This window comes from Macrobrachium nipponense, chromosome 7 (assembly GCF_015104395.2).
Source record: "Macrobrachium nipponense isolate FS-2020 chromosome 7, ASM1510439v2, whole genome shotgun sequence".
Taxonomy (NCBI): domain Eukaryota; kingdom Metazoa; phylum Arthropoda; class Malacostraca; order Decapoda; family Palaemonidae; genus Macrobrachium; species Macrobrachium nipponense.
This window is the reverse complement of record NC_061109.1, coordinates 53,213,280-53,234,007: the sequence shown is the minus strand read 5'-3', so window position 1 is coordinate 53,234,007 and position 20,728 is coordinate 53,213,280. Positions and strand designations below refer to the sequence as shown.

Here is a 20,728-nt window from a genome sequence, read left to right as displayed (position 1 = left end):
AGAGGGGACAACCACCATTGCAGGTGTGGTTTTCATCTCCATTGGAAGGAGAAAACTGTCGGAGAGAAGTCCCGTCTTCCAGTTCCAAGATCTCCTTAGGAAAAACTGAAGAGGGCGAAGATGTAGTCTTCCTAGAGGAAAGAACTGTTCGAGCGAGGAAAGGGTGCCTAGCAGGCTTAACCATTCCCTCGCCGAAGTCCGTTCTTTCCCTAAGAAGAGAGAGACTTTTTCCAGGCCTCTCACGATTCTCTCTTGCGAAGGAAATACTCGAAAACCCCGAGAATCCATCTGAATCCCCAGATAGACCAAGTTCTGTCTGGAAATCAGCTGTGACTTCTCGAGGTTCACGAGTAGTCCCAACGCCTTTATCAGGTCTAGGGTCAAAGAAAGGTCCTCCAAACACTGTCTCTCTGTTCTGGCCCTGATGAGCCAATCGTCCAGATATAGAGAGATGTTGAACACCTTTGAGGTGAAGAAAACTCGCCACATTCTTCATCAGGTTTGTGAAGACCTGAGGAGCTGTGGACAGGCCGAAACACAAGGCCCTGAACTGAAAGATCCTTCCCCCCGTCATGAAACGGAGGTACTTCTTCGACGAAGGGTGAATCGGACATGAAAATACGCGTCCTGGAGATCCAGCGACACCATCCAATCTCCTTGACGTAAAGCCGCCAGGACTGAGGCCGAAGTCTCCATAGAGAACTTCTCCTTTAGAACGAACTTGTTCAGAGCGCTGACATCTAGAACTGGTCTCTAGCCCCCCGAGGCTTTCGCAACCAGGAAAAGCCGATTGTAAAACCCCGGAGAGTTTTGCTCTAGAACCAATTCTATAGCTCTTTTGTCCCACATTTGATTCACCATCAGACGAAGAGTAATCCCTCGTACACGGTCCCTTGTATCTGGCTGACAGTTCCCGCGGAATGGTCGTTAGGGGAGGACTGTCTTGGAAGGGGATAAGATATCCCTTCCTGATTATGGACATGGAAGAGGCGTCCGAGTTTATGAGTGACCAGGCGTCTGCAAATTCGAGAAGCCTGGCCCCCACTGGTGTTTGGAGGTTGTCTATCTCACTTCCCTTTCTTAAAGGGACGGGAAGAAGCCTTACCTCTCCTCTCAAGACCTCTTCTCTTAGAGGTAGCTCTGGAGAGAGGGCCTCCTCGAAAGGGCTGAACCGTAGAAGTCGGTCCTTTCTTGTCAACTGAAACAAGTGGTCTCTTCTTCCTTGCAGTTTGCAGGAGAAGATCCTGAGTCGCCTTCTCAGTCAGTGATCGAGAAATGTCCTTCACTAACTGAGAAGGAAACAGGAAGTCAGACATGGGAGCGAAAACCAGGGCTGCTCTCTGTGAAGGAGAAACCGCCTTGGTTAGGAAGGAACTAAAAATACTCCTCTTCTTAAGGAGTACTGCTCCGAAAAGAGAGGAGATTTCTCCCGATCCGTCTTGTACCGCCTTGTCAATACAAGCAAGAATACTCATGAATGACTTCGGGGTCTAGACCATATGAGTCATGAGCTTTCTTAGACATCACCCCAACAAGGGACCAGTCTAGGAATTAAACACTTCCAAAATATGGAAGAGTCCCTTGAGGAGATGATCCGTCTCCGAAATCGCCAAGACACGCGAGCTCCATTCAAAGCGTGTTCCTTGACGAGTCAACCAAGGTTGAAAAGTCCGCTTCGGCTGCCGCTGGGAGAGAAAGGCCCATGTTCTCCCCAGTTCGGTACCAGAAACCTCTCTTGCCAGAAAGTATGGCTGGAGGCATACAGAAGGTGGTTCTGCCCAGATCCTTCTTAGACAACATCCATTTGTCTAAGGACTGAAGCGCTCTCTTCATAGAGATTGTAGGTCTCATCTTTAAGACCGACGAAGACTTAGGCAGAACCGCACTCGAAAACAGTGATCGAGGCGAAGGAGGAGCCGCAGGAGTTAAAGAATCTCCGTATTCCTGCAAAAGAAGGTCAGTCAGAACTTTATAGTTCGAGACTCCTTCTCTACCGTCACCCTCTTCTTCCGAATCTCCTTCTACACCTTGTGGAGAATCGGCCTGAAAAACGAGAGGATCTTCATCCCGTTCTCTCTCTACTGGTGACAAACTCCTACTAGGAGAGGGACTCATAGAGTGAACCGACTCTCTGTCAAGTCTAAAAGAAGTCTCGCGTCTGCTTGACTTCTCACGCCTGAAAAGCTCCTCGCGCTTGGCTGGCGCCTCGCGCTTGTCTGGCGCCTCGCGCTTGTCTGGCGCCTCGCGCTTGTCTTGCGCCTCGCGCTTGGCTGGCGCTTCACGCTTGGCTGGAGCGTGTTGCCTGGCTGGCATCTCGCGCCTGGCTGACGTCTCGCGCTTGTCTGGCGCCTCACGCAAAGTTGACTCCTCGCGCCTGGCTGGCGCCTCGCGCTTGGCTGAATCCTCGTGCTTGGCTGAATCCTCGCGCCTAACTGGCGCCTCGCGCCTAACTGGCGCCTCGCGCCTGGCTGGCGCCTCACGCCTGAGCAATATCCTGATCTAGAGCAACTCGCTCTGGATAGATCCTGACGTTTGTACGACTCTTCGCGCCTGGATGACGTCCCATGTCTTGGAGGACGCTTCACGTCTGGCTGGTGAAAGAAGACGAGACTTCTTAATAGGAAGTCTAGCGTCCTTCTTGCGAGGGGGATCCCTTGAAAGAACTCCAACCAAAGAGGCTATCTGCTCCTGAACTGCAAGCAATATCCTCTTGGAAGCCACACCAGCGTCCTCTTCAATAGAAGAAGCAGGAGAACTCGAAGGAGTGCGATCCTCAAATACTGTTCTAGGAGGCGTCGAAACCAGCTTAGCCTTCTTGATAGAAGAAGGAGCTTCCTCCTAGAAGCGTTCCGGGCTCGAGTCGAACGCGCGCTCTTTCCAATGCCTTTTCAGTGGCTAGAAAGATCCGAGTCCTTCCACCCTGTTTAGGTGAAGGAGAACCGGACGACGAGAAACAATCTCGTAGGACGCTTCTATTAGAGCGGTCCTGACAGACTGTAACGAAACAGAACCTGCTGAAGGGACGCCTGACCGTTGGGGGATTACCCCCAACCAACCTCCGTAACGACTTTCGACTTTCCTACTCCTCTGGGTATGTGAGTTTGGAAAGAGGTCTAGGCCTGGGAGCATCGCAGGGACGTCAGACGCCCCCTCCACAACACTGGGAACACTCACTTCACTTAGTAATTCACAATCACTAGCCTTAACCTTGCATGGCCGCCATCTTTGTCTTCATTTTACGAAGAGTAGCCTTCAGATTGGCGATTTCAGAAGCCGAATCCGAATGCAAAGCCTGTGAGGATTCAGATACATAGGGATGAACATATTCATTAATAAAAGGAGAGTTAGACTCAGAAAAAGGCTCAATAGGCCTTGTACTCACACTCTTTTGTGCAGCCCGTCTAATTCTATCCCTCTCTAACTTCTTCAAGTAAGAAGTTAGAGTCTTCCATTCATTAGCATCCAACTTTTCACACTCAATACAGGTGTTAGCCAAAGAACAGTCAAACCCCCTACATTTACGACATACAGTGTGAGGATCAACCGAAGCCTTCGGTATCCTCACCTTGCAGCCTACATTCACACACACTCTCACACTAACAATTGAATCAGACATTCTATTAGAAAAATCAAAAGCAAGTCCAAATCCAGTCCACAGTAGCGAATGCCAAAACAACGATCCAGTACGTCACCAAGAAATCCAATAAAGATGATCAATAAAGTCTTGAAAAGCGAATTCCAGTCAGGAGGTAGTAACAACAATGTTGATACCACCGGCGACAGAGAAAATATGATAGAAAACGGGAATGGTTCCTAGTCCTGCCGCCCAGGGCAGGCAGGTAGATCACCTGACCTACCGGTAGCGAGTGGCGCGAAATTTGAATTTCTGTCGGGGACGACGGAGTCTTAGCTAAGTATATATCTGACAGGTAAGTTCATTGTATGAAATTCGAGCATAGGCGAGGTTCCCGATTATCGTGTAACATATCGGGGATTCTCGTCTCGCTCACTTTGGACCGTGGTCTCGCCTAAGTGTTTGGAGATCGTAAAAAACTCGAACACTCTGAATGCGCTAGAAATTCCGTAGAATTCTAAGCAGTCTGCGAAACCCCCACCGAATTCGTCAAACGATATCGGCTGGTGGTCCTCTCGATTCCCGTAGAAATCGAGAATGGGGCAGGATCCCTCCTCAACGACCGGGGCTTACGTCAGGTAGGACCCGAAGGTCCCCCCGGTAGAGCAGTCCCCAACGTGGGATCCTACAGAGAAATCTCTGTAGGATCCCTCCCCTTTCCCTCGTAGCCGTAAGGAGAGAGGGAATGGGGGAGGAATTGTATACTCGCTCGCCTTCCCAGTGGAACTAGCAGTTGGAGAAGAGTAGGAGCAGCCATCGCCTTGCAGCGATGGCCTCTCAGAGTCTGGGAAAACGTATCGTCAGGAGAAAACGTTTTCCCGCGGAGGGTTACGAACTCTCACTGTAGGTAAGGGTCTGCCGCCACTGTGAACGTCGTCTGGGTGGGGCTGATCGACACCTGACAGGAGAGAGCCGATACCGTCCTCCGACTCATTCCAGTCCTCGTCGAGGTCGAAACTTCTCAGGAGGACCGAAGGAGTATTTAAATACGGTGTCCGAAGACACATAGAAACGCCGCTGTCGCAGTAGAGGAGGTGGAAGTAGCTTGATCGACCGGCCAGAACTGAGAGAGCCTTCTTGTCCGGAGACGAGAGACTCTGGTTCGAGACAGAATCGGCAGCCTCCATCGGGGCAGGACCACCGTCGGTTTTGGGTTCCCTCTCGGGCCCCAAAACGACTCGAGCAGAGACGTGGGCTCTGCTGGTGGGAGCGGCAATCCTTCCGCAAGGTCATTATGCTGACGAATCAGCTTAATGACTTCTGCAAAATTCCTCTGTATCTCGGGAGTTAAACCGCGTCTTGCGGAGTAGGTAGGGGACCGTCCAGTCCCTCCAGCAAGAACAGATCCCTTGAGATACTCCTCCTTCAGAAGGAGGAACAGCGGCAGACCCCTGACGGGTCGCCTCCACCAGCTACTTGCGCGTATGTCCTGGTCGTCCTAGAACCGTGCCTGGTCCATACGGCGTCATAGCGGGATCGCGAGCGGCGCACCTCTCGCGATCACTCCTAGGTACCTCGCTCCTCCCGGTGTAGCCCGAGGAGGTTGAAGGTACAGGAGAGGCAGACCTGACGCTCCCCCCTAGCTCGCTGGCAGGACCAGCGTGCTTGGAGGGCTGCTGCTGATCGTCAACCCGCGGTGGCAATCGAGCAGCAGGCCTAGCCTTGCCGCTCGCCTGGGGCGAGAGGCTCGGCTGAGAACGTCGACGCTGATCTCTAGCGTCAGGCGAGCTGTTGCTGGTTACTGTCTCCGCCTGGTCCCGATGGGAGCGGCGGTCAGGTGACCTGCTAGGCTCGCTGTTGCGGTGAGACCGGCGAGCGTCCTCTCGGCGCGTCGAGCCGCTGGTACCAGCCGTGGCTGGTACCGACGGCCGCGGGGACCCCTTCCTCGCCTCAACCCGTGGCTGGTCAGCGACCGTCACGTCAACCCGAGCAGCCAGCTGGTCGCTGCGAGAGCGTCCACTGGCCTGCTCCGCGCTTCGGTCTTGACGGCGAGCGAGCTCGGGCGTCAAGACTTTGGCTGGACGGTCTCCTGCGGGAGACCGTCCACTCGGTACTTCTCGCTAACGAGAAGCCGAGGCGGATCCCGGTTTAGCGGCAGAACCGCTAGAACCAGGCGAGGATGTGCCAGCCGAAGCTGGTACTCCTCTGGTCCCCGTCTTCTTCTCCTTGGTAGAAGAAGAGACGGGCCCTGTTCCTGAGGGAGCAGGAGGACCAGCAGAAGAGCTCCCCGAATCGCCGGAGCGAGACGGGCCCTTAGAAGGTCCCGAAGGAGCCTTCTTAGGGGGGAAAACCCGGGTTACCAGCTGGTCGCTGCAAGAGCGGCCGCTGGCCTGGCGAGAGTCACCTGAGCGGCTCTCACCAGCCTTCTGCTCCGTGCCGCGTCTTGGCGCCGAGCGAACTCTGGCGCCGAAACTTGGCTGCACGGTCTCCCGAGGGAGAACGTACACTCGGGATCTCTCGCGAACGAGAGACTGAGCCGGAACCTGGCGTAGCGGCATCGCCGCTAGCACCAGGCGAGGAAGTACCAGAGCTAACCGATACTCCTCTGGTCCCCGTCTATCTCTTCCTTACGGAAGGGGAGACGGGCCCCGCTCCCGAAGGAGCAGGAGGACCAGCAGAAGGACCCCCCGTCCCACCGGGGTGGGACGGGCCCTTAGAAGTTCCCGAAGGAGACTTTCTTAGGGGGGAGGGGAAAGGCAGCCTTCTTCTTCTTCGGCTTATGGGCCTTAGAAGTCGAAGGGAAGAGCGGCAGCAGCAGACGATGAAGACGAAGATGACAGCTTCCTCTTCTTCCTCTTCCTCGTCAGCTCATGCAGGACAGTCGTCAGGTCCTCCATCCAGGCCGGAGCCGGGGCTATTGCCGAAGCAACACGGCCCGACTGCACCTGTCCGGAAGGACCTGGGACTGGGGAAGACACACGTGGGCAGGACCAGCATGGACAGGCTCAGGAACCAGGAGCGACAGGAACAGCAACCAGCTCAGGAGCGGCAGGAACAGCGGCAGCGGTAGACCCAGAAGGGACAGCCAAGCCAACAGCGGGAATCACAGCAGCAGCGGGAATCACATCAGCGGCAGGTACGGCAGGCCCAGCGATCGCCTCGTAGAATCATCGGCAGCCAGCGGAACCTGGGTACTGGCGGCCGGTCCAGGGGCGAGCTGCTGGAACAGCGGAAGTCTGGGGCAGGCAACACGAAGAAAACAGGCGGCAGCGGCAACCCCCCCTCGGTACGGCGGCGGCCCTAGTAGCGGCAGGGGGTACCCGGCGGCGTCCACCGGGAGACACAGCATGGGGAGTGTAGACCAGGCGGGGGGGAGCAGCATAAGCGGCCGTGGTAGTAGTGGAGACCGCCCCAGACCTCGCTAGACGCTGCAGCAGCCCGTGGATGCTAGGCACGCCCTGCCGCCGCGGTGGTCCATACCTGTCCAAGGTCGTCTCCCACGGATGTAGCACCTGCGGTAGCATAGATAGATTAGTAAGAGGGGTTCCCTCACGCACGGGGGGAAGACATGCCCCACCCCGAACGCAAGGAAGACCCCAAATACAAAATACAATGAGGAAGCTGAGCGGGGGGCAGGAAGGAAGATGAAGAATCGGATACCAAGGGAGTCGCGGGAGAGCTTTCCGACGACTTCCTGGCAGACCTTCGCTTCCCCTACCCCCGCACAGCTGTGAAAAGTAATATGAAAATGAAACAGAATACTGCCCTTGCGATTCACTTCATAGAACTTAAAAGGGGAAAAGATCAATTCCCGGGTAAGAACGGAAACTTGATCCAAATAATATGATGCTATCATAAAATATATATGAAAATGAAACAGAATACTGCACTTGCGATTTCACTTTCACAGAAAATAATCGTAAGGATCAATTCCAAATTAAATTTATGCAAATAAATAAATGAAAATGAAAAGAATACTGCAATTGCGAATCCACTTTCATTGCATTTATCATACAAAATAAAAGGCTCGTGCCGAGCGCAATCACGCTCTCGGTAACGAACGCACAGGGCAAAAATATAATGAAAAAAGTACTTACATTTTTCCACTTTCGCCCAAAATACATGACTCGGCTCGAGCGCGCCCGCCCTCGGCACCGAGACATTATTCAAGGGTTCAATTCATGAAAAGAGAGGAAATCGCCGCATCTACGGCGATAGCTCCATGTTGGTTCATAATTAAGTAATGAAAATGAAAACAGTGTACTTACAGTTTCATTTTCAAGTCAAACAAACCATTAGTAGAAAACTCAATATAAACAAAGCATACGACGATGAAGCGGGCAGAGAGCGATGACGAACACGTCCTTCACACCCGCGGCCGAAAGCAAAAGTGATTTGTTTACCTCCCAGTCGCACGGCGCGCGACTGTCGGACAAGCAATTAACTACCGTTCTCCCCTTGTTCGAAGCTTACGACCGTTCCAGCTGCCGCTAGCTACTTCCTATTGTTAAAGGACCGATGGTTTGTATTACGTATCGGAACAACTGAAGTTTTTCAAATAGAATTTAGCTGGCAAATGCAAGGTAGTTAACGAGTGTCAGGTTTGGGGAAGCCCTACCCATCGGTTGGTTTGCACTCTGCTTTGCCTTCTGGCCCGGGTGCCAGAGTGAGGGGTGGCTGAGGTGGGACATTTTGGTGAAAAAAACTTCAGGTTTGTATGTTAGGAATAATACAAATTGCTTCTAAAATTTGCTACTTGTTCCTAAACAAATACTACAAACTTTCATTTCTTACATGTAGTGTTACATACATATAGGAGACTTATCCATTGGTTGGAGGAATTATGGTACTTGTTACATACATACATATGGGAGACTTATCCATTGGTTGGAGGAATTATGGTACTTGTTACATACATACATATGGGAGACTTATCCATTGGTTGGAGGAATTTTGGTACTGTCTGAACAAACTTGTATAATCAACCAACCTAGGATGTTATCTTTCTGGTCCATAGGATCAGAAGAAGGAATGCTGCACTTCTAATATGCTGAACATATGGGATGTTATAGCTACTAGACTTCTAGCAGGCCTGTACAGAGGGGGGGGGGGGTCAAACAACTGCCCCCAAAATTTCTGGAAGTCCATATTTTCTGTGACTATCCTTTGCATTGAACTGTACTTACAAAGTAATAAATAATTATTGTTTTTTGTTAAATCAAAGTATAAAACATAACAACAAATAAAGTAATATGCATGTTATTGTTAAGATAATAAATTAATCAATCAATAAAACTGAAGAAATATTTTGAATTACAGTGCAAACTTTCAATGTTACATGCATAAAATTCTGTCAACCAAAGTCAGCACTTTGAATAACATCTGATGTACAGCAGCTGAGGATTTACACAGGTAACCAGACATCTTGACTGTGTGACAAGAAAAGCTTCTCGCTTGTGGGAGACACAAGATAGTCTCCGGGCATGAAGTGCCAGCATTTCTCCATGTGTGGCAGACTCAGAAGGTTGTGCAATGGAGGAATTTCCTTCAGGACCTCAGATAAAAGAGCTGGTAGGTATAGATACCATCTGGTAGGTGCCACTTGGGAGCTAGAGTCAGTCTGAGATACAGAGTGATCAACATCTGTTGACCACCCGCCAAACCAAGCAAAATAGCAGAAAGGCGTAAGCTATTGATTTGTCCCACGGGTGCTAAAAGACATCCTCCATCGCAGACCATGGGTCCAGCACTATAGGAAAGAACAAAGGAAGCTTTCTGTTGTGTCAGGTGGCAAACAGCTCTATGCTGGAAACTTCCAAAACCTCAAAAAGCCTTTCTGCAATACATACTGGGGTGTAGAGACCATTCTGTCCCAATTACCTGACTGTCGACTGAGTTTGTCTACTACTCCACTCTGAGTAGCCAGAGTGTACTGGGCTGATAGCTCTACCAAGTCAACTAGTGCAATGTAAAGGAAAAGGAAACCAGGACCTCCTACTTTTTAACATATGCCATTATTGTGGTGACGCCAAAGTGCCCCATCAAACGATCCTGAAACTTCTGAAGTGTCAGGAAGGCTGCCTTCAATTCCAGGATATTAATGTGAAAGTGCCAGTTATTCTGGTTCCACACGACTAACACCAACAACTTCTCCAGGTGTATAAGTTGGCACTAATGTATACTCTTCGTTAGACCTTGGGGAAGGTGATTCAAAGTCCCAACAAAAGACCTTCATCCCAGAGGGTAAAGCTGAGGCATTTCCAAGAAAATTAAAATGTGTGTATTTGAAAAATAACCATCCTCTCAGCCCCTTGAAAGAAGAGAGAAATTGCTCCCTATGGACTTCTAGTGCTAAACTTTAGTATAGAACAGAAAAAGGTAAGAGATAACTGGGACTCAACTGGCACCCTCATGAACAGTAGTTTCCCCTAGGATTGAGAGCCTATGAGACTGCCTGGCAGACAGGTGCCGTTAGTCAACTGCACCAATCTTGAAGCAGCCTCTACTTCATTCAGAAAGGATTAAATTAGGACCTCACAGCCAGACCAATCGTCAATACCAGCACTGTCTCAGTAGTACCAAATTTTGCTCAGGGATCAAGATGCCACTGATCTAGCAACCCCCTTACACACAACAATGGCTCACAGGAAGTGTCCAGATTGTCTGGATTGTCGACAAAGAATACACCCAGACAAAAGCGTTTCAAATATATCCTCCTCCTTCGGTTCATCCATTAGCTTCGCCTGTGACACTGAGAGGGAAAGAGACACTTAACTTTACTGGTGATACCAGTTTGGCAATGATCCAGATGAGTTGGGTGCAAGTAGAAATTCACTGCACTGAGAATTCCTGCACAAATACAGGTGAAAGCCAATGGTTCATAATGCCAGTACGTATTAAGTAATGACAAAGGCAACTAAGCTACAGCCTAAGCTCTCTCAGTGGCAAGGAAAACCTACTGAAAATGTCACATAACTTCCCCAAGGCCACCTTTCTTGTAACTGGGCTTGATGGCCTCGAGAAATGCACAGAGGACTCTGCACCGAGTATCTGAATCCTAGAGTATAGAATCCTTAGGATCATTCCAGTGGCTGACAAACCTCAGACACCCCTCCTATAAGAGGAGCCCTGTTGAAAACCCCCATGGGATGGCTCCTAACTTACCCCACTCAGTTTTAAGACCAATACAATTACATACTCTTCGTATAAAACTTAGGAGGAAGTAAGAACGCTTACTATTCTCACTCCAATGCTGAAGTTCTCCAGAAAAAAATGGGAATGGTCTCTGGCACCTTTGCCCTGTTTAGTAGAGACAAGGCCTCTACCAGGCAATCCAAGTCATGTATGGTAGTCAAACTAAGTTCACAAACCAATGGGCCATGGAGCATATGAGAAAGTGCTATCCATGGTTGTGCCAAACTTACCTAGAAGAGGAACTTCTACAGAAAAGGGAAGTAGGGCAGCAACCACCCCTAACTAAGACTGGATGACAGGATCACATGGGACTCACTTCCCATGACCCCTGTAAGCTAAAGATCCTGTACTGGTAGTACAGTTACCCTGGCTGCCCCAGATAGTCCAGCTAGCTAGGCCAGACCAGCACCCATGGGTCTCAGGGAACCTCAGATAGCAGTGAAACCCTGCATAGAGCATATTTAGCAGCAAGGGGTCCCAGACCGACAGTGCAAGAGCCTTGACCAGCTTGAATAGCAGTTGGAACAGTGCAAGGAGCATGGGTAATGTAAGAGTCCCGGACCAGTAGTATGAGACCCTTGACTGGACCGGTACCCTGGGGACTGGACCAGCCAACCTGAGGATTGACCAGCTTGAGTAATGAAGATAATGAAGATGATGAAGGGAAGGAAAACATCTCTACATCCTTTGCCAACTGTCAAATTTTGCCTATTTCCAATTAATACAAAGGAAGGCCAAGGCCATGACAGCAGGATTACCCTAATAACAAACTCTACTGTCACAGAACTTCCAAGTTGCTAAATCTACCATACTTGAAAGGTAAATATTTTAGAACGTATGGCTGAGAGTGAAACATGACATTTTTATAATATGATATTGTTATGATACAATAAAGTTTGTTCATGCTTACCTGGCAGATATATATATATGGCTGTATTCTCCGAAGTCCGACAGAATTTCAAAACTTGCGACACACGTAGTGGGAGTCAGGTGGTTAGTACCCATTCCCGCCGCTGGGAGGCGGGTATCAGGAACCATTCCCATTTTCTATTCAGATTTTCTAGTGCCACTGTCTCCTGAGGGGAGGTGGGTGGGCACTTTGATTATATATATCTGCCAGGTAAGTATGAACAAACTTTATTGTATCATAACAATATCATTTTGTTCATGAAGCTTACCTGTCAGATATATATATAGCTGAATCCCACCTTTGGAGGTAGGGAGAGACAGAATAGGATTTTAGGAAACATATACATGCATATGATTGACATCTTGGTTCCTTACCTGTTAGCATAGCTGACTTCGTGATTACTGTCACCCAAGTCTGCTTCTGCTTTACTAGTCTCCAGCAAGGTAGTGACCTATGTAGCTGGTGAGTTCTAGATGATCTGTCAATGGGGGCATGACCACAATGTGACTAGACCACTTGACCATACTATGAGGGCACCGAAGCAAAACCACCACCTGACCTAGCCTAACAAAAGTTAATTCCCACATAACTTAGGCAAAAGGAAGGGAAGTCCGCCTCAGGCGGTCGACCACAACCATAAATCAATACAAGAAATTAAAAGCTCACCTAACCATTTTCTACAGGATAGGATGAGTGCTACTTCCTGCCCCCAACAAAGTGTCTGTGGCGACGTATGGCCCTAGCGAATAGCAGTTCTCGTATGTCGTCTTCACATCCCGCAGGTAGTGTGAAGCGAACACCGAGTTGCTATGCCCAAAAGGTGGTACTCAAAATGTCATTGAGTGCCATGTTCTTTTGGAAGGCTACCGAGGTAGAGATAGCCCTCACTTCGTGAGCATTCACTTTCAACAGCTTCATGTAACTGTCTTCACAAGATGAATGTGCTTCCTTGATGGTGTCCCTCAAGAAGAATGCCAGAGCATTCTTAGACATCGGCAAGTCTGGTTTTCTGACTGAACACCACAAGTTGCTAGAAGGACCTCGACATTCCTTCGTTTTCCGCAAATAGAATTTGAGAGCCCTGACAGGGCACAGGACTCTCTCTGGCTCCCGTCCAATGATTTCGGCCATACACTTAATCTCAAAGCTCTTGGGCCAAGGGTTGGACGGATTCTCGTTCTTAGCCAGAAACGTCGGGCTCAATGAACAAACGGCATTATGCCCCTTAAAGCCAACGTGCTTGCTGATGGCTTGAAATTTCGCTAACTCTCTTCGCCGTCGCCAGAGCAGTTAGGAAAACAGCCTTTCTGGTAACATCCCTTAGTGACGCAGTATGAAGAGGTTCAAAACGACTGGACATCAGGAACTTTAGGACTAAATCCAAGTTCCATGACGGCAACTTAGGTTGAGGCACCTTCGTGGTCTCGAAGGATCTTAAGAGATCGTGAAGATCTTTGTCGTTTGCTAAGTCCATGCCTCTATGTCTAAAGACTACAGATAGCACACTTCTGTAGCCTTTGATCGTCGGGACTGCCAGCTTCAAGTCCTTCCTCAGGTAGAGTAGGAAGTCAGCTATTTGGTTCACAGAGGTCATGGTAGAGGAAATGCCCTTCTTTCTGCACCAACTCCTGAAAGCGGCCCACTTCGATTGGTACACTGCAAGAGAGGAAGCTCTCCTTGCATTGGCAATAGCTCTTGCCACAGGTCTTGAAAAGCCTCTCGCTCTGGCCAATTTTTGGATAGTCTGAACGCAGTCAGACTCAGAGCGGGGAGGTTTTTGTGGTACCTCTCGAAGTGGGGCTGTCTGAGTAGATCTATCCTTGACGGAAGCGTCCTCGGGAAGTCTACTACGAAGGACATGACCTCTGTGAACCATTCTTTCGCAGGCCAGAACGGGGCAATCAACGTCATTCTCATCCCTTCTGACGCTGCAAACTTTCTCATAACTTCTCCCAGGATCTTGAACGGGGGGAAGGCGTACAGGTCCATCCCTGTCCAGTCCCAGAGAAGGGCATCTATCGCCACTGCTCCTGGATCGAGCACCGGGGAGCAGTACAGCAGAAGTCTCTTTGTCCTCGAAGTCGCAAAGATGTCTACGAGAGGACGTCCCCATAAACTCCACAGCTCTTGGCACACCTCCTGGTGAAGAGTCCATTCGGTCGGCAGCAGTTGACCTTGCCGCCTGAGGAGATCTGCACGGACGTTCTCTACGCCTGCGACGAACCTCGTAAGGATCGTTACGTCCCGTGCTTTTGCCCACAACAAGATCTCTCTCGCTAGATTGAACAGGGACTGAGAGTGTGTTCCTCCCTGTTTCTTGATGTAGGCCAGAGCTGTGGTGTTGTCCGAGTTGATCTGGACTACTTGATGTGAGACTTTGTCTTGGAAGAACTGGAGCACCAAATAGATGGCCGCCAGCTCTTTGAGGTTTATGTGCCAAGACACCTGTTCCCCTCTCCAGGTGCCTGACACTTCTTCCCCCCCTAGTGTTGCTCCCCACCCCGTGGTAGATGCGTCGGAGAACAACACTAGGTCGGGGCTCTGAAGCTTGAGGAAAAATCCCTCCGACAGCTTCACAGGATCGAGCCACCACCTTAGGTGACCTTTTACCTCTTCCGAGATCTTCAAGATCATATCTAGATTGTCCTTGTCTTTCCAGTTGTATGTCAGGAAAAACTGGAGAGGTCTGAGGTGCAGTCTCCCCAGGGAAACAAACTTCTCCAGCGAGGAAATGGTCCCCAGCAGACTCATCCATTCCTTCACCGAGCATGATTCTTTCCCTAGAAAGGCTGACACTTTGCTTAAGCCTTGCTGCTGATGTTCCTGGGACGGAAAAGCTCGAAAAGCCACTGAATCCATCTGAATCCCCAGATACACGATGGACTGCGTTGGGGTCAGATGTGACTTTTCGAAATTCACCAGAAGTCCCAGGGACTTCGCTAACGTTAAAGTTGTGTGCAGGTCCTCCAGACACAGGGCTTCCGAAGAGGCTCGAATGAGCCAGTCGTCTAGGTAAAGAGAGATCCTGATGTTTGTCAGATGAAGCCACCTCGCCACGTTCTTCATTAAAATCGTGAAGACCATCGGGGCCGTGCTCAACCCAAAGCAAAGAGCCCTGAATTGGAATACCTTCCTTTTCAGGACAAAGGCCCCAAGAACTGACTGAGGCGTCTCCATCTTGAACCTCTGTTTCTCCACAAAGAGGTTCAGACTGCTTACATCTAACACCGGTCGCCAACCTCCCGACTGCTTCGGCACCAGGAACAACCTGTTGTAAAAGCCCGGGGATTCTAGGTCTAAGACCTGTTCTACCGCTCTCTTTTCGAGCATCTGCTCGAGCAGATCGTAAAGAATCTGCTGCTTCTCCCAATGGTAAGAGGGCGACAGATCCCTGGGTGTCGTGCACAGCAAGGGCGGCTTCAGGAAAGGGATCTTGTAACCTTGCTCGATGACGTTGAGCGACCAGCTGTCCGCATCTCTCTCTCTCCAGGCTTTTGCGAATAAACGAAGCCTGGCTCCTACTGGTGACTGAAGGACTGTGTTCTCATTTCTTGCCCCTGAGCTTCGAAGGGGCTCTGCCTCTGGGAAGGCCTCTTCCTCGAGGAGACAGTCTCGAGGAGGCTTCGCCTCGAAAGGGCTTCTGCTTCTTTGAAGCTTGTACTCCCGAAGACGTCGAAGGGACTGCAGGACGTCGAGAAGATTGAGCAAGCAGGTCCTGTGTCACCTTCTCTTGCAAGCTGACGGCAAGATCTTTGACCATAGCCTGGGGAAAAAGATGGCTCGAAAGAGGGGCAAACAACAATTCCGCCCTCCGCGAGGGAGAAACAGACTTCGCCGTAAAGTTACAGAACAGCGCTCTCTTTTTCAAGAGCCCTGTGCAAAAGTGCGAAGCCAGCTCCTCCGAACCATCCCTGACAGCCTTGTCCATACACACCATGACGCTGGACAGCTCCCCCAGGCTAATCGAGTCCAGACTACGCGACTGGGTATCCAGTACCCCCAAGCACCAGTCCAAGAAATTAAACACCTCTAAAGTACGAAAGAGGCCCTTCAGATGGTGGTCTAGTTCCGAAGGTGTCCATGTCACTTTCGCGGATGAGAGAAGCGACCTCCTCGGTGCATCCACCAGGCTGGCGAAGTCCCCCTGAGCAGAAGAGGGAACTCTCAGTTCGACGTCCTCTCCTGTCTCGTACCATATACCTGCCTTGTCACTAAGTCTTGACGAAGGTAGGGCAAAAGAGGTCTTCCCTTGAGCTTTCCTTGACTCTATCCAATCATGGACCTTCCGAAAAGCTCTCTTGGTCGAAAGAGACGTCTTCATCTTAACTAAACCTGGGGTCTTGCTGGTTTTCGAAGACGATAACTGAGAAGGCGGAGAGCGAGGAGCAGAGGGTTGGAAAATATCCCCAAACGAGGCACGGAGAAGGCGGGCCAAGACCTGGTAATCAGAAGACGCTGATGTTGCAGGTTGATCTTCGTTAGCTTCCTCCGAAGAGCTGCTCACCTCACCCTCTTCTGCAGGCAAGGCAGACGGGACCACCAAAGGAAGAGGTAACAGACCTTTAGGACCAAGTCTCAAACAAGAGTGTTGCTGAGAAGAAGAAGGCAAAGCACCAGAGTGCGCATCTTCCAAAAACGCAGATCAGCAGAAGCGAAAGGACGTAAAGCGTCCTGCTCTCTAAAGCTCCTCTTCAACGGGCGAGAGTCCGACCGAGAACCCCACCCCTTGTGCGGGGAGGACGCCTCGGAGGATGAGAAGCACTCCTTAAGGAGACGCGCACGAGCACGCTCCTTGGCAGCCTGGGAAGCGTCAACAGGTACTGCCGAAGGGACGCCAGATCGGTGGGGGTTCCCCGTAACCCTCCTTCGGCTTTCGACTTGCCCTCTCCCTGTATCCTGGGAGTACGGCAGAGGTCCAGGCCTAGAGGCGTTATAGGGCCGATCTGACGCCCCCTCCACAACACTAGGGGCACTATCACTGCACTTCACTGCACTATGATCACTTTAGATTCCAGATTATGCAGCAAATCCAGAATCACAGAACTGTAAGTTTACTTGTGAACGAAGGTTCTGGAGTGGGAGGTGAGACCTTCCGGACTCACCAGTGGTAGCTTACACACTCCCCCTGAAACCCCCCCAAGAGGCGGCGCGAGCGCTAAACCACGCCCCCTTGGGCGGTGCTATCAGAGACGAGCGGGTTGACTCGGCAAAAGTAGTCACATTTTTGAAGTTGTTAAAGCACAAAAACTAACACAGAAGTGGTTGAGCTTACCTTAGGCTGTTCGAGTTATGAAGAATTACTGTGAAGGTGCAAATTTGTTGAACACCAAAGGTCTTTTTACTAGTAAGGTCAATCTTCTTGTGCTGTTTCGGTTGAAATAAATAATGAAAGATTGCAGTTAGTTTGTTTTCTCTGGAATAATAGTGATTGTATGTATGTATTCTTGTATATATAACCTACTCTGTTGGATTATGAAGTTTGTTAGAATATCCTCTCCTAGTTACATGGTCTCCTCGGCTCCCGGGGGAAGGGTTGGAGGGTGACCCAGACCTTGAGTCCGGAAGGTCTCACCTCCCACTCCAGAACCTTCGTTCACAAGTAAACTTACAGTTCTGGAGAGGGAGGCTTCAACCTTCCGGACTCACCAGTGGTAGCTAGGCCGATGCTTTCAGGGGCTTGAAGATGAAGTCCAGGCGACCAACAGCATCGAAAGCACCCTGTAAGCCGAGGAGAGCATAGTAAGAGCTGAAGACAGATTCGCTTCTCCAATTCATTCTGGACATGATTTCTTGTAAAGATATACCATTGTATAGCAGTCTTGATGAGCTTGACCCCACCCTTATAGAGTGGAAATTAGTTGACTGTTTAGTTGCATTTGGGTCGGCTCTGAAAATGCACTCCCTAAAAAGTTGTCTCATTTTTGTAAAGACATTATCTTGAAGTGTTCATCTAGCCATATGTGGTCTTTCCTGTCTATGTTTCTTTCCCTACAGACTTTGTTTGTGTATTCCAAATAGAAGTTCAATTGTCTGACTGGACATATTTTTGGTCTGTTAGGAAGCTTTCTAAAGCTGATCTCTATTGGTGTGTAGTTGTTCTTTTGGTTTTTGGCCATGAAGGAAGGGTGGTTCCGTAGGACAATGTGTTCTGGGGTGAAGGTGCTCCTGGAAATGCAGATTGATTGTTAAATTGATTTGCTCTTAAAGGGCAAGCTAAGGCTACTAGAAATAAGGTTTTCTGTGTCAGTAGTAAGGTAGAGTTATCTCTTGTGGTGTTGAGAAACGAAATTACTTTGTCTAGATCCCAGCCAGGGAACTGGTGAGTGTTGCTCGGCTTCCTTCTATTCACCCCCGATATCATTGCTTTGACATATTTGTCTTCTGCAAGACAGTAACCTGGGAAATATCCTGACAATATAGGACCTAAAGCTGCTCTGTAGCTCTTCAGGGTATTGTAAGCCAGTCCTTGTCTATAAGGTGATTGAAAAATAAAATAATTGCTAACAGGGGGAATTTGTTGTCGCTTCCATACTCCTTATGAATGAAACTTTTAAAAATGTTATACAGGTTTTCATACTTGTGCATGGAGCTGTCCCTCAAGCTGATAGCAATTTTGGTGCAAACCTCAGGAGGAAAGACATTTGGGAGCTGGTCCTTTAAATTTTGAAGGCGATCAAAGTTGATTGGAGCTTTGCTGAGGGTGAGATACAGTCCTTGAGAACTATCTGGTAGTCTTCTATCTTCACAGTATATAGTTTGTGCTGCTTCGAAACTGACCTCACTAATGGAATCCATGGTTCTGTCCCCTGCGATATGGTACAGAAAAGCATGTTATTATTGCATTCTTTATAGATTTTAAAAGCTACTTTGTGTAGTAAGAATCCTGGTGGAAAGGCATAGAGGTGTGTTGGTCCCTTCCAGCTAATCGTAAGTGCATTATTGCTGATGGCTTTTTGGTTTGGAAGAGATGAACAAAACTTTTTGCACTTAGTATTGAAGCCATTTGAGAACAGATCTATTTCCGGGTTGAAATTGAAGTCGGTGCAGATTAAGGAGAATAGACTGTCACTGAGGCAAGTTTCTGTGTGGATTGAACCCAGGTCTCTGGAAAGTGAGTCTGCAATGGTGTTACTTATCTCCCCTGATCCATCTGGAATTTATCTGTATGTTATGGTCCTTCATGTTACTTAGTATTTTCCTGACAAGTTCATGAGCTACCTTGTTTCTGATACTACCCTGCTTCCTTAGCCAACAATTTGTAACCTTTGAATCTACATGAATTAAGACTACTTTGTTGTATAACCTTGTAGTGAAGTGTTCCATAGAATAGAAGCACGCTAATAACTCTCATACATTAATGTGAAGGGAGGATTCTTCATGTGTCCAAGTTCCATTTATTGAGAGTATTTTACCCGCTATTACTAATGCTCCTCCCAACCCTGGTTGGAAGCATCTGTGAAAAGTTCTGCATCTATTTGTGGTTTTGGAATGTTAACCTCTCTGTACATTTGTCTCAGTTCCCATGGCTTTAGGTATTTTTTGAAGGAGTGTGGAATGATTTTGTACCCTGAATTAAAATAACTGTGGTATCTGTGGAGATATTTAAGATGGAATCTCCCCAGCTTGTATAGGAAGCACTGAAAAATTTAAGGCTCCAATTAACATTTCTGAATTAGGATGAAGGTCAGATTTAAACAGAGTTGGAGAAAGCTTTGGCCAATTTGATACACTTCTCTATGTTTTTCTGAATGGGATTCATAGTTTTCTTAATCATATTGTAACGCACTCCTAAAAATTCAATTCTTTGAGCGGTCAATTGTAGATTTTTTAAAAGAGATATTCCATCCTAAGTCTGACAAATCCTAATGACTACCTGAATGTGATTTTACATTTTAAATAATCTTTTGTTCTAATATTTGAGAATGTCATCAAGATAGTTGAATATTAAGATGTTGTATGTCGTTCTAATATACTTGATCACCGTGTACATTATCTTTGAAAATATATAAGGAGCTGTCTTTAGTCCAAAGGGTACCACAGTCCATTTGAACTTCCTTTTACCTAGCTTGAAGGTTAGAAATTTCTGGCTACTTGTATGTAATGGAATGTGCCAATAAGCATCTTTTAAATCTAGTTTGCATGCCCAAGAGTTTCAGTAATGGTCGATCGGGGTGAAATATTGTATTGGCCTTAAGCATGGTAAAGGAAGGTTTTCTTATCATGGTGTTAAGCAACCTTCATATCAAAGATTAGTCTTACTGTGTTCCATCTGGTTTTAATTTATAAAATATGTGGTTGGAAAAGTAAAAGGAAGTTCTGGGGATCTGCTCTATGACTCCTAGTTTTAGCAGTCTGTCACATTCTCTTTCCAATATTTTCCGCTTGTTAGTTGAATAAAATCTATCTTTACCTACCCTTTTTAATGATCTCTGGGCTTTTAGTTTATTATTAAATGGAATTCTCACCCCTTCATTGATAATTCTACAAGCAAAAGAGGCATTAGGAAGCTTTCTCCAACTATCAATGTTCATTAGTAATGACTTACCTATCCTACTCCGCTGGGGGGCTTCTGGGTAGTAGTTATTCATTGGGTTTATATGAGTCCAAAGGCAATCGGTCTCTTGACTTCTATCCTTATTTATAGCATTAGGCCCAATGTCATGGTGGTCTGGTGCAGAGCAAAGCTCATTATTAACTGGTGCGGAGCAAAGCTCATTATTAATTGGTGCGGAGCAAAGCTCATTATTAACTGGTGCGGAGCAAAGCTCATTATCAACTGGTGCCGAGTAACCTCGTTATCAACTGGTGCCGAGAAAAACTCATGTTCTGGTGCTGAGCAAACATCTTGGTCTGGCGCTGAGTGAAGCTTATTGTGCTCTGGTGCATAAGAAACTAGTGCTGAAAAAACCTCTCTTTGACCTGGTGTGGAGCAAGGCTCAATTTCTAGGATAGAGAATGATTTATTTTTATTTCCTTTCTCTGGCTCCTGAACTATTCGCTTGTCCATTTTGGGACCTCCCCCCCCTGTACCCACCTCGCCTATTACCTCT

At 48.5% G+C, this 20,728-nt stretch overlaps 1 protein-coding gene and 1 pseudogene across 1 annotated transcript in view; both read right to left on the bottom strand.

The window, feature by feature from the left end:
- The window catches only part of LOC135217212 (deoxyribodipyrimidine photo-lyase-like), an 88,018-nt pseudogene extending 75,347 nt beyond the window's left edge, over positions 1 to 12,671 (bottom strand).
- LOC135217275 (deoxyribodipyrimidine photo-lyase-like) overlaps positions 1 to 20,728 on the bottom strand; it is a 282,698-nt gene that overhangs the window by 223,706 nt on the left and 38,264 nt on the right.